We start from the raw sequence: 12,604 nt of genomic DNA, 5'->3' as shown, positions 1-12,604 counted from the left end.
CTCTGCAGGTGCAATAGCGTACACACGTGGCACAAAGGATCTTGCTCAAACAAAAAACATAACGTGACTTTGAACAGGTGCTTTACAATTACGTATTACACATTAGCAATACAAATCAATGCTAATACTTCTTTTGCAATAAACAGAAACCAAAAACAAAAACAGTTTATCTTAACACATATAAGGTCGTGCTGGTGCATGGGTCAGGGGTGTTTTTTTTTTCAGGGGAACAAATAAGTGAGGGGTGCAACCTCACGTATGTCTACTGCCCACCTAGGAGTTACGTATTAACTTGCGACAAATGGTCTGAAGTCATGAGGTTCATGACAGTACTCCCCTCTCAAGATGCCTCCTAATACATTGGCTATTGGTCTAGATTTCTTTGGACATCTTATATGAAAGTTTTTTATCATCTTAGGAGTGTTCTTTAAATTGGTCAAAGGTTCCGAGGATCGTTCCTCTGGGCCATATCCTTTCCAATCGATCAGATAGAATAATTTTCCACGAACTCTTTTGGAATCCAGGATTGCCTTTACTTCAAATTCTGGATTACCTTCTATAATAATAGAAGGAGGAGGATGAATTATTCGAGTGTGAGGATGGAAAGGTTTGAGTAGTGACACATGAAAAACTGGGTGACATTGGTATTTTTGCGGAAGTGTAAGTTTAACACATACTGGATTTATTACCTTTTCTACTGCAAAAGGACCTATAAATCGTGGATTGAATTTCTTGTTACCTTTAAGTCTTATATTTTTTTTACTCAGCCAAACCTTATCTCCTACATTGTAAGAAGGTTGAATGGTTCGATGTTTATCAGCTGCTTTCTTTTGACTCTCTTTGGCTTTTGCTAAATGATATTGGGCTTCCAAATGTATAGTACTTAATTTGGAAATATAGTCATGTATAGATGGTACCTCAAACGAGTGTTCTATCTCACTAGGAATACTTTTGGGGTGAAATCCATAGTTACAAAAAAATGGTGACATGCTCATGGAGGAGTGATCTAGATTGTTATATGCAAATTCCAAAGCACTTAACAAATCTGACCATTCTTCATCAATATTTGTTAACATACATCGCAAAAACTGTTCCAACGTTTGATTGGTTCATTCAGTTAACCCATCAGTTTGAGGATGATAACTTGATGATAACTTCACTTCCATGTTCAACAATGTACTTAGTTTCTTCCATACATGGGAAATAAATTGGGAACCCCTATCGTAAATAACCACTGACGGAATTCCATGTAGTCTTATTACATTGGTCATGAGAATGTGAGCTAATTCCATACTAGTGGGGAGTTTTTTTAAGGGTATAAAATGTGCCATACGAGTCAACTGATCTACTACTGTCAAGATGGTGGTATATCCTTTCTTGGTTTGAGGAAGTTCTACTACAAAATCCAAAGAAATAGTGTGCCATGGTTGTGGCGGTATGGATAATGGTTTTAACAGACCACTAGGAGCTTGATGAGATGATTTATTCTGACAGCAAACACTGCAGGTTTCAACCAACTTTTGTACATCCTTGAACATGGAAGGCCACCAAAAGTTTCTTTTGATGAGTTCATAAGTCTTAGTAATTCCTGGATGAGCTGACAACAATGTATCGTGATGGAGACGTAAAACAGCTTGTTGATTTTCACATGAAGGTACTAAAATTTGATCATTGACAAACAAAAGATCATTTCGTTATTGGAGACAGGGATAATCTTCTTTCCATTGTTCAACTTTTTTCATTTTAAATGACTTCTTTAAGTCTGTAATAATATCACAAGTACTCAAACAAGCTTGAAAACATGTTGCTGGTAGGACAGGTTTGCTATGACATTGTGTTCAAAGTCCTTTTCTCCTATACGGGATAGAGCGTCTGCTTTTAACTTCTCTTTCCCTGGTCGATACGTGATTACAAAATTATAATCATTGAAAAACAAAGACCAACGTAATTGTCTGGCAGAAAGGGCCTTAACAGATCTTAAGGCCTGTAAATTGCGATGATCAGTATAAATTGTTATTGGATGTCGCGCACCTAACAAGTAATGGCGCCATTCTTCAAAGACTGCTTTTATTGCCAGTAATTCTTTGTCTGCAATAGCATAATTTTGCTCGGGTGCGGTTAACTTCCGAGAATAATATGCAATTGGATGCATTTGACCAGTGTTTTTGTCGCGTTGTGATAAAATACCTCCTAAGGCAAACTGAGAGGCATCCGCTTCAACAATGAAAGGTTGAGAGGGGTCAGGATGACTTAAAATAGGGGCTGTGGTAAAGTTAGTTTTTAACTACTGAAACGCCTTTTCTGCAGAATCCGACCATTCAAAGTTTACCCCTTTTTGTAAAAGCCTTGTTATAGGAGTGATTACTTGAGAAAAATTTTGAATGAATCGGCGATAAAAATTTGCAAAGCCCAAAAAGCTTTGTACCTGTTTCACTGAAACTGGTGTTGGCCATGCTGTTACTGCTTCAATCTTTTTCGGGTCCATTTCTATGCCTGATGGGCTAATAATGTAACCAAGGAAGTCTACTTTAGAGGCATGAAACAGGCTTTTTTCCAATTTTACGTAAAGAGAATTAGAAAGCAATCTTTGAAGAATAGCATGAACTTGCTTTACATGTTCCTCTTTTGAATTTGAATAAATGAGTATGTCATCAATGTAAACGACACAACAAACATCAATAAATTTGTGTAGCACTTCATTTATAAAAAATTGGAAAGCAGCTGGAGCATTACAGAGTCCGAAGGGAATAACTTGATATTCAAAGAGGCCGAATTTTGTGCGAAATGCAGTCTTCCATTCATCGCCCTCACGAACTCTTCCAAAATGATATGCCCCGCGCAAATCCAATTTAGTATAAATTGTTGCCTGTTTAACTTGATCCAGTAAAGTTGGAATGAGAGGTAACGGATACCTATTTTTAATTGTAATGTTATTTAGTGCTCTATAGTCTATACACGTGCGTAGCTCTCCCCCCTTCTTTGGTATGAAAAAAAGAGAAGAAGAGACTGGGGACTTAGAATGCCTAATGAAGCCATTTTCAAGGTATTCGTCCAAATAGTTTCGCAGATGTTCATTTTCATTTTCAGTCAATGCATATATCCTGCTACAAGGTTATGTAGCTCCTGGAATCAAATCGATTCGACAATCAAAGTCTCTGTGAGGAGGAAGAGTGTTCGCCTTTCGTTTATCAAAAACGTCAACAAGATCTGAATACTCAGATGGAACTCCCTCCAAAAGTAGAATACTTGAGGATTCAATAGGAAAATCATACCCTTGGACTATGTTTTCATGATGATTCCCAACAAAACAATGATGTTGACAATGCCTTGATTTAAACGTAATGATTTGCGTTTCCCAATCTATACTGGGGTTATGTAGTTTCAGCCATGGTATGCCTAAAATTAACCTAAACTGAGGTGCATCTATGATATCAAATGTTATGTGTTCGCTATGTAGGCTGGAACTTGCCATATTTAAACATTCTGTTTGCTTTTGAATGGGGCCTGACGACAATTCTTTCCCATCTACAGCCCTTACAATCTCTGGATTTATTTTACTCTCAGTTTTAAAGCCCAATTTCACTAAAAAATGTGTATCTATAAAATTGCCTGTGGCTCCAGAATCTATCAGAGCATCAACATCCCATGAACTCCCAGGATATGATACGGCAGTTAATTTTACTTTAATACACAAATGACGACTCCCTAAAGGAGGAACTGTAGAGGCCAGACTAGAAATTGCACCCGATAAATTGACCTCTTCTTTCATCGAGTGTGCTAGTTTTCCGATTGCGGTTGAACCAATGCTACCTCAGAAGTCTTAGGTTTCCATTTATTAGGCCGTGTCGGACATTCCCTAACAAAATGACCTGTCTTTCCGCAATAAAGACACTGATTGAGTTTCCGCCTTTTTTCTTTTTCATCCTTAGACAATGGGCCACGAATTGTGCCTATCTGCATAGGTTCTACAGAATCCGATTTAGGCGGCGTGTCTTTTACTGTGGTGGATTTTTCCTTAAACATGAACAGCTTATGATCAGATTTCCCTCTTTCTCCTTTTTTCTCAGACAACCTGTGATTCAATTTTACTACCAGATCTATGAAATCATTTATATCTTCAGGAGGTTCTAAAATCTGCATCACCATATCTTTCAATTCTTCCCTTAAACCTCTGTAAAAGAGTGATACTCTCTTGTATTCTGGCCAATCTGCCTCAAGAACCAGTCGATTGAATACTGAAATATAGTGAAGCAGGTCAGATGTCCCTTGTTTAAGGTTCAATAGCTCATTATCCGCAGATTGAACAAAAATATGCTTTGCAAAAAGTTTTTTCATTGCGCGCTCGAAGGCCTTGAAATTATATAAAATAGGATCATCTCTTTCAACTAAAGGTACTGACCAGAGAGCTGCGTCGCCTCCCAAATAGGATAGCACAAAAGCTACCTTAGAAGAATCATCAGGGAAGGCGATTGCCTTGGCTAAGAAATGTAGGTGACATTGATTCATAAAAATGGAATATTTATTACTATCACCATAAAATCTCTCCGGTTGTGCGAGAGGTATGGGAACTGGGGTGACTACCTGAATCTGAGTTGGAGTACTAGAAGAGGATGCTGAATCAGAAAATGCTTTAGAAAACGTAGCAGGTTTAATAAGGGGTTTCTGAATTGCACCTTGCAAGACTGATAAATCTCTGCGTAAAGCAGCATTTTCTGTCTTAATTTCTGTTAACATTGTTGCGAGATCTTGCAGTGAGATTTGCGAAGTTTGGTCCATTGCGTCCAGGCGAAATAATCTTCTTGGGCTTTGCCTTCTGTCAGAACACTACGTTGTCTCTTACCTTACGATGTTTTCTCAACGCAGTTGATTTCGCAGGGACGCAAGAGACCAACTTCCCAAATATCTAAATTATACCTGTAAGTTTTAAATCTACTACAAGATATGAAGTTAGAAATCTAGGAGGAGGGCCGGATACTGGACGTGATGTTGGATTTCGGTTGACGACCTGTAAATTACAATAAGTAAGAAGATTTACTACCCTTTCTATAATTGGAGAAGTTCAGAGTATCTACTTCTATTCTAATTAAAATGCTAATGTAATTTTGTGACTAAAGCCTACCTGCGTTCAACTCTTGTAGGCAAACGTCCGAGTATTTTCTTTTGTTGCGCGAAGAAGGATGACTGGCAATGCTGTGATGATCTTTTCAGTGATGTTACTTGTTCTTGTAAGAGCGTCGAGGTCTTTATGTTCTGAAAGGGTTAAACATACATAAGTAAATACACCTTCCCTTAATTCCCAATTATTCTTATTTTTACTACTTTCCAAAAGGTACTCACTTTACCCCTGCTTTGATGTTGAATACAGAAGGTTATTGAAGTCTGGCTTCGTTCTTCTTTTTCAGACTTTAGTTATTGGCACTACGCAGTTTCCAACAGTTTTACACACAAAAAGTATTCCTTACAGTAACACAAATACCTTGCCTTTTGACAACAAATAATACTACACAGATAAACTTGTAAATTACTCTTTTTCTATTCTTGACTTTCGCTTTCTCTTGCATGAATCCTGGTATTTCCTAAACCTTTACTTTGTAAAGTGTCCAAAAATTATAGTCTTTACTAAGAGCCTTTCTTTCGTTGGGCGCCTTTTAAGTGAAAGTACTTATCTCCAAAACTTTGTCTTTTCTCTTCTAGGGCCAGCCGTCGTTGAGAAGAGATCCATCAGCTCCAGAAATCTACGAGGGAATTCCCCTTTGTGAATCAGGTAAGGTCTTGTATTCTAGCAGAAGCAGAGGCATTCTAACGCGGTCCGACGCGCTAGACAAATCGAAGGCAAAGCGCCTTCCAGAACACTGGGTGCGGTTTAAATAGGAAACCGCACCCGGTGTTTACACGTGCGCTACACGTTTTCTCTGCACTCTGCATGTGCATAAGCTCACGCGCGCTACACCCGGTGTGCCACTCGTGCTCCTCGTGATTCCTAACCTCTGCAGGTGCAACAGCGTACACACGTGGCACAAAGGATCTTGCTCAAACAAAAAACATAACGTGACTTTGAACAGGTGCTTTACAATTACGTATTACACATAAGCAATACAAATCAATGCTAATACTTCTTTTGCAATAAACAGAAACCAAAAACAAAAACAGTTTATCTTAACACATATAAGGTCGTGCTGGTGCATGGGTCAGGGGTGTTTTTTTTTTCAGGGGAACAAATAAGTGAGGGGTGCAACCTCACGTATGTCTACTGCCCACCTAGGAGTTACGTATTAACTTGCGACAAATGGTCTGAAGTCATGACGTTCATGACAAACCTTTCTACGACTTAATACAACCTGATTTCTCAGCAAGAAACTGGACACAGGAACATACAAATACATTACGTTCCTTACAAGCTGACATGATAGCTTCCAAACACTTGTAGACAGGCATAAACGTACGCAACCCGGTGATCGGTATAATTGCAGGTCAATCTGGGTACACCTATCTGTCATACAATAAAGATGAAACAGTACAAATTACATACGTCACATTTGTACACAAATGCTGAGATGCGCTTTGCATCTACAGAAAAGATTCTAACAGTGGTACAGACTCCTGTGGTGAGAGAAAGAGCACTGGCTAAGGGACAACGAATAATAGTAGTGACTCCAGTCCCAGCCTTAGTGGCTGCAACAAAGGAAAGTGTTCCGAACGCTATAGCCTTACATCGGAGATGGATATAATGGGCTAATTCTCTCACTGCAACATATGTAGAATACAGGTACGACCCAAATTAAAAAGACAGATCAGTATGAATATATTATTTACACTGACGGATCTGCTCAACCGACCATAGGCAGTAAGCAACAATACAGCGCAGCATGTTTTGTTAAAGGTCGCATGCAGGATGGATAGTTCCATCCAAGTTGCACAAAAACGCATTCTCTAGGAGACTGCACGGCACAGTTTGCAAATTTAAAAGCACTGATACTGGCACTAGTAAAAACGGATCGAGAATTTCCCACACTAATTGTGTGTGATTCATTTTACTGTGTACAGTCTTACAATGAATACTTGCAATACTGGGTTCAAAACAGATTCAACGAAGCAAAAGATGGCACAATTAAGCATAAAATGCTATGGGAACTGGCAGTAAAGTTTAAATCGGAACTACCAAGGACTCACATAATTCACACACTGAGTCATCAGTGTGATGGTGTTCACATTGAAGGGAATTCATTGGCTGATGAACCCGCAAACGGGGCTGTATGCACAGGTTTTGTAGCTGCAATCACTCGTTCTAAAACGAGAATAGACAATGAAATTATGGTAGCTGTTATTGCTTCACGCAAGAACAACGGTGCAGTACAAAAAAGATTTCCACTCAAGTACTCCTACAAGTTAGATGCCAATAATGTTCCATTTGGTCAGATTCCTGGAGTGAGGGATAGAGTAATTCCAAACATGTATCGTAGGTTAGGTTTATTACTAGCGGCACATGAAGGGATAGGTTCTGTAAATGCAGGAGTTACGGCGACAGTTTCTTTGTTGAAACAACGCTATTGGTGGTCAGGGTTAACAAAGCAGGCTAAAGACTATGGGGGTCATTAGGATAGTGGAAGAACCGCCACCACCGGGCCGGTGGTGGCGGTTCTTCCGCCATCACACAGGAAATTCCCACTGCCAAATTAGGATGTTGGTGGGAATCCCAAACTGTCCGCGGCAGAGGGAAAGTCCGTCCACCACGGTTCCGCAAGGCGGTTCATTTCCACCCGCCTTGCGGAACCAAAACACAGGGCAGCATTGCGGCGGTGCCTTGCAGGCATCGCCATAGTGATTACGATATCCCTTTCCGCCTCTCATTTTGTGGAGGTCATCTCACCGCGAAAAGACAGGCGGAGGCTGTATTTGGAGGCCCGTTGCGGGGGGTACACTGGGGGGTCCCTGCATTTCCCTGCACTGCGTGGCAGGCACCGAGTGGTGCCTGCCACGTAGTGCATGCCATTTTAACATTGCAATCCGCAATGGCGGGCGCATCCTAATTGCAGTGGTTGGACCTCCACATGTCTGGTGGGCGGTCCCGAACACTGCAACAATGGCGGGTGGACTCAGGTCCTCCTGCCATCATAATGGCCCCCTAGGTCTTGAAATGCAACATCTGCCAGCAGATGAAGGGTTCCATCGTAACACGTCCTGAGCAGACTCCATTGTTATTAGCTGACAAGCCACTAGTGTGTGTCTACCTAGACCACTGCAGCCCCTTAAAAAGAGATGGGGCTAAAAGATACATCTTGGTAGCAATGGATTCCTGCTCGAAATTCCTATGGGTGTGGCCCCAGCGCTCGGCTGATGCTCGAACTGTCATCAGAGACTTGCGAGTCTTTATTGGCACATACACAATTGGCACATTACATTCTGACCAGGGCCCCGCATTTAGCTCTAGGGCTTACAAGGAAGCCATGGGAAGTTTGGGTGTAGCATTGTGGTACTCATCTCCGTACTATTCCGAGGGAAATTCGGTTGTGGAGAGAAAAAAACGAGACTTAAAGCAATCTTTGACAGCTAGAGTATTAGGCACGGGTGAAAGTTGGGTAAAACATGTTTATGGAGTCCGGAGGGCCCTTAACAATATTCCAAGAAGTTCTCTACGGGGTGTCACTCCTTCTGAGGTCCTATTTGGAACAAGAATGTGGGTACCTGATCTTGATTGTGAAGGCACAGTGGCGTATGAAAAGCCTTTTGACATCCATGATCATTTGGTTGTTTTACAGGACCTGAAGTAATCTAGGACAAAACAAAGTAACATCCACCTGAAACAGAACACCACTGGGTAAGTCAAATCAGTCACAGCAAGAACTGTCTTGATCCCAAAAGTTGGGGATCTGGTCAGAGAGATAATAGCAGACCAGAAAGAATTTGGACCATCTTACAGAAAACCTGTACCGGTCCTAGCCATTGAAGGAACAAGAACTGTACTTCTACCGCCTCTTGCTGGAAAAAAGGAGAAAAGATTTGTCTCAATTGACCTAATCAAACCACACTTTGTGGCCGATACTAAGCAGTAGGCCACGTGGACTCCAATGTAGCAGACGCCATCCTTTCGCTACAATCCAAGAAGTTCAAACAGAAAGACTCATCACGTTCAAAGAGCCTCCTGTTCGGAATGCTGGACTATGCAAAAATGCCATGAAACTCGTTCTTTTTGAACCCGAAGTTCAACTTCAAAATGAAACTCAAAATAACACACAAGTTGCAATAATACCAAATACTGATGTTTACGTCAACATGCCTCAACAAGAGCAAAGTACGATTTCAAGGAAGCCTGATGCAATTCCAACAATTGATCGAACTGCTTCTGGCTACTTAATAAACTTTGATATGTTTTCTTTGGATCCAAGTGATCCAGAAATTAAGCCAGCCCAAAAATCACAGAAACAGCAAGTTACAGACTTTTTGAACTTTCTCAAAATAATTTACCTGGTATCACCATGGGTAGAACTATGGTTAATTACTGGGATGCTTTTCTTTCTTTTCTGGTTAGGCTTAGTAATAATTTTTAACATGCTTATTAATTGACAATACATTAGGCAAAGCTCTACAGCTCAAAAGGTGAATATAATTTTGAAACCGCATCAATCATCTCATCAAGAACAAAGAGACTTGTCATCAGTGAGCATTACAGCAGTAACTGTACCTGATGGTATAGTTTGGGACAAGGTTGATTTCGATATATTTGGCACAACAGACAGTTAAAGAATTACACATTTGTTCAAAATATCATTGAGTGATATCATTACCTCAAGTACATTTTCCGATGATTGGGATTTTGAGACTGTAAATAACATGTTGTCTGATTTGGAAAAATCTACTGCGTTTTCTAAGTTTGAAGAGTTGGAAGGCACATCAGATTATGAATCAATGTATTGTTATCAACATTATGGTCATCATTTTCTGCATAAATCTGCAAATCCTAGAAATGTGTTTACATACCACCAATCGGAACATTGTCCAATATCGCAAAAGGGCAGTTCAAAAACCTTTGCACAAAATTTTCAATATTTTTCAGGGTTTAATATGTCTGGCCCAGCCTCATATTATTATACGGTTGCACCAACATCAGCACAGAAAAATATGTTAACAAACACCAAACAGATTTACTCGGCATCCATTATTGCCCAGTTGTCTGAACCAGGTTACGACTTATGGAAAGACACTATAGACTTGAAATCAGTCTGGGGTACTAGAGAATGGCAAGTGCAGGGGATAGAAGCTTTATTTAGTGGATGCCTCATCCCGCAACAACTCATATTTTTGAATGAGACAGTGCAACAGATGTCTTGCCTTGGACTAGCCAAGAATAAAGGAATGTATGACGTTACAACGCATACATTTACAACACATGCCTTGACAATTCAGTTTTTACATCACAACATCCTTTTCAACGCATACATTAACATCACATGCCACTACAACGAATATTTTAAAACTACATTTACAACGCATTCCATTCCATTACATTATACATTTACAATGCATACCATTACAACGCATACCATTACATTGCATTTAAGGTAAGTGTTGGATAGTATAGAGTTAAAAATTACTATTCTAACTCCAGGGGTTGCAACCATAGGGTAAGTGTTGGATAGTGTAGGGGTAAAAATTACGATTCTAACTCTAGGGGGTGCAACAGTAGGATAAGTGTTGGATGGTGTAGGGGTACTCTGCGTTGTAATGGTATGCGTTGTAATGACATGTGATGTAATGCCTGCGTTGTAGTGACATGCGTTGTAGTGACATGCAATGTAATGGCTGCATTGTAGTGACATGCGTTGTAAAGGATGTTGCGATGTAATGACTGTGTGTAAATGTAGTGCGATGTAATGACTGCATTGTAAAGGTTGTTTCCCAGAATAAAGATTTGAACACACCTTGGCTGCCGACACCATCACACACCGAGGGTAACAAATCATCACAAACAGGGATTACATTAGATGACATCATACAAAACAATAGATCAGACCCCGATTGGAAGAAGTGGTTGGTTTGGCCAACAGACACCAATGGTTGTCAGGAAAGATTCATGGGTAGAACCGAAGGGTTTATTGTCCCTAGACCAGATCCACATTATGTACAAAGACAACTTCCAGCGGTAGTGACATCCTACAGTGTTGGGAAGTTGTGCCTTAATTGGCTAGAAACCTCAACACTCACAGAAGTGAAACAGCACGTATCTTTACCCACACACAGGACATGGATCTTAGGGATTTTTTACTAGGTCCCCAGAAACTACTCCAAAAATGTTTCATATATGCTGCCATTTACGCTGCCTATAATGAAATTTGGAAAATATCACAACAAGAGGCCACAGAAAGTATACAGGAAATATTCCGTGTTAACTTTGTGGAAATATGGATTTTTCTGGTCGGTTATGTCCCCTATCTTGGACCCCAACGGTTCTATGTGCATGTTACAAGTACATGTATGTTCCCTCCAGTTCCAGTTATGAAGACGCAAACACATGTGCGTCCACCGTCAACATGTCCTCTGTCAGATCCGCCATGAATAGGCCGGATATTCCATTCCTAAGTATGAAAAGCCACCGGTTTTATATGGTTCACTTATGCCATTTTACAGTCCAGGCAAGTAGGCCCTGATTCTGTCATCAAACTCTTCTTGCCTTCTGCCTCTGAAAGCTCCAGTCTGAGCCTGCAACTGTGACCATGAACTTTGTCTCGTTCTCTGCGCGGCTCACAAAGCCTGACATCAGCCTATTCTCTGCCAAGAACTGTATTTCACCTTCGAGTTATCTGCTTCCCCCTCAGCCAATGCATTCCTGCCTAGTAGTTTAAGTAAACATTCTTCCAGCTACCGAGCAAAAGGCCCGGCTTCTCTGTCTTTATGCAAGTAATTCATAGTCCTGTTACCATGGAATATTCCTACCCCCTCGCATTTAGTGTAGACACTTAGACGCTTGTACACGCACGCACAGTCAGTATAGAATAGATTCTGTCCGAGAGTTCTTCTTTTGTGGATAACATAGTTCTTTAAACATAGGATGTTAGATATGATTTGGGATTAGGTTGACTTGACCCCCCAGACTTTTCGTCTCCACATGTAGAGCTAAATGTCAAGTCCCCTTCACCCCCTAGTTGCACGTCAATCACACGTCATGCTGCTGCGCGCGCATCTATGCCAAGTATTATCTTATAGATCCACCTATATATGACATCATAACCAATTATGTTCCTTTTTACTCCTTATTACACCCATTTTCGGTTACGCATATGAATCGTCATTTTCCTTATCAATTGTTACGCCTACTGCATTCGCTTCATTGTAATGTATGTACTATAAAAGTCATTTCTTGTCAATAAAGTATGTACTTCACTTCCTGAACCTCCGTGGTGATGGAACTTGGAGCAACCGATTATAATCGATCATTGGAATAAAGCCCATTCCGAACCTCTAATACCACGGATTCTGCCTCTTATTTACTGAGCTGTTTTATTATGTTTCCGTATCAAATTAAGTCCCGGTAAAGGAATTTTATTTACCACATGAATGGCGCCCGAATAGGGACACTTTCTCATCTCACGCGCCGGCGGTGAGTTGCAGG

General features: G+C 40.5%; 1 protein-coding gene across 8 annotated transcripts in view; it reads left to right on the top strand.

Moving 5' to 3' along the window:
• Positions 1-12,604, top strand: part of LOC146861614 (uncharacterized) — a 331,006-nt gene that overhangs the window by 28,627 nt on the left and 289,775 nt on the right. For all 8 annotated transcript variants that reach the window (XR_014979285.1, XR_014979284.1, XR_014979287.1 and 5 more), the window contains one exon: positions 5,695-5,764. The gene's annotated coding sequence lies outside the window, so the exon portion shown is untranslated. The remainder of the gene's footprint in view (positions 1-5,694; positions 5,765-12,604) is intronic.

Source organism: Triturus cristatus, chromosome 3_1, assembly GCF_964204655.1.
Source record: "Triturus cristatus chromosome 3_1, aTriCri1.1, whole genome shotgun sequence".
Classification (NCBI taxonomy): Eukaryota; Metazoa; Chordata; class Amphibia; order Caudata; family Salamandridae; genus Triturus; species Triturus cristatus.
This window is presented reverse-complemented; position numbering and strand designations above follow the sequence as displayed.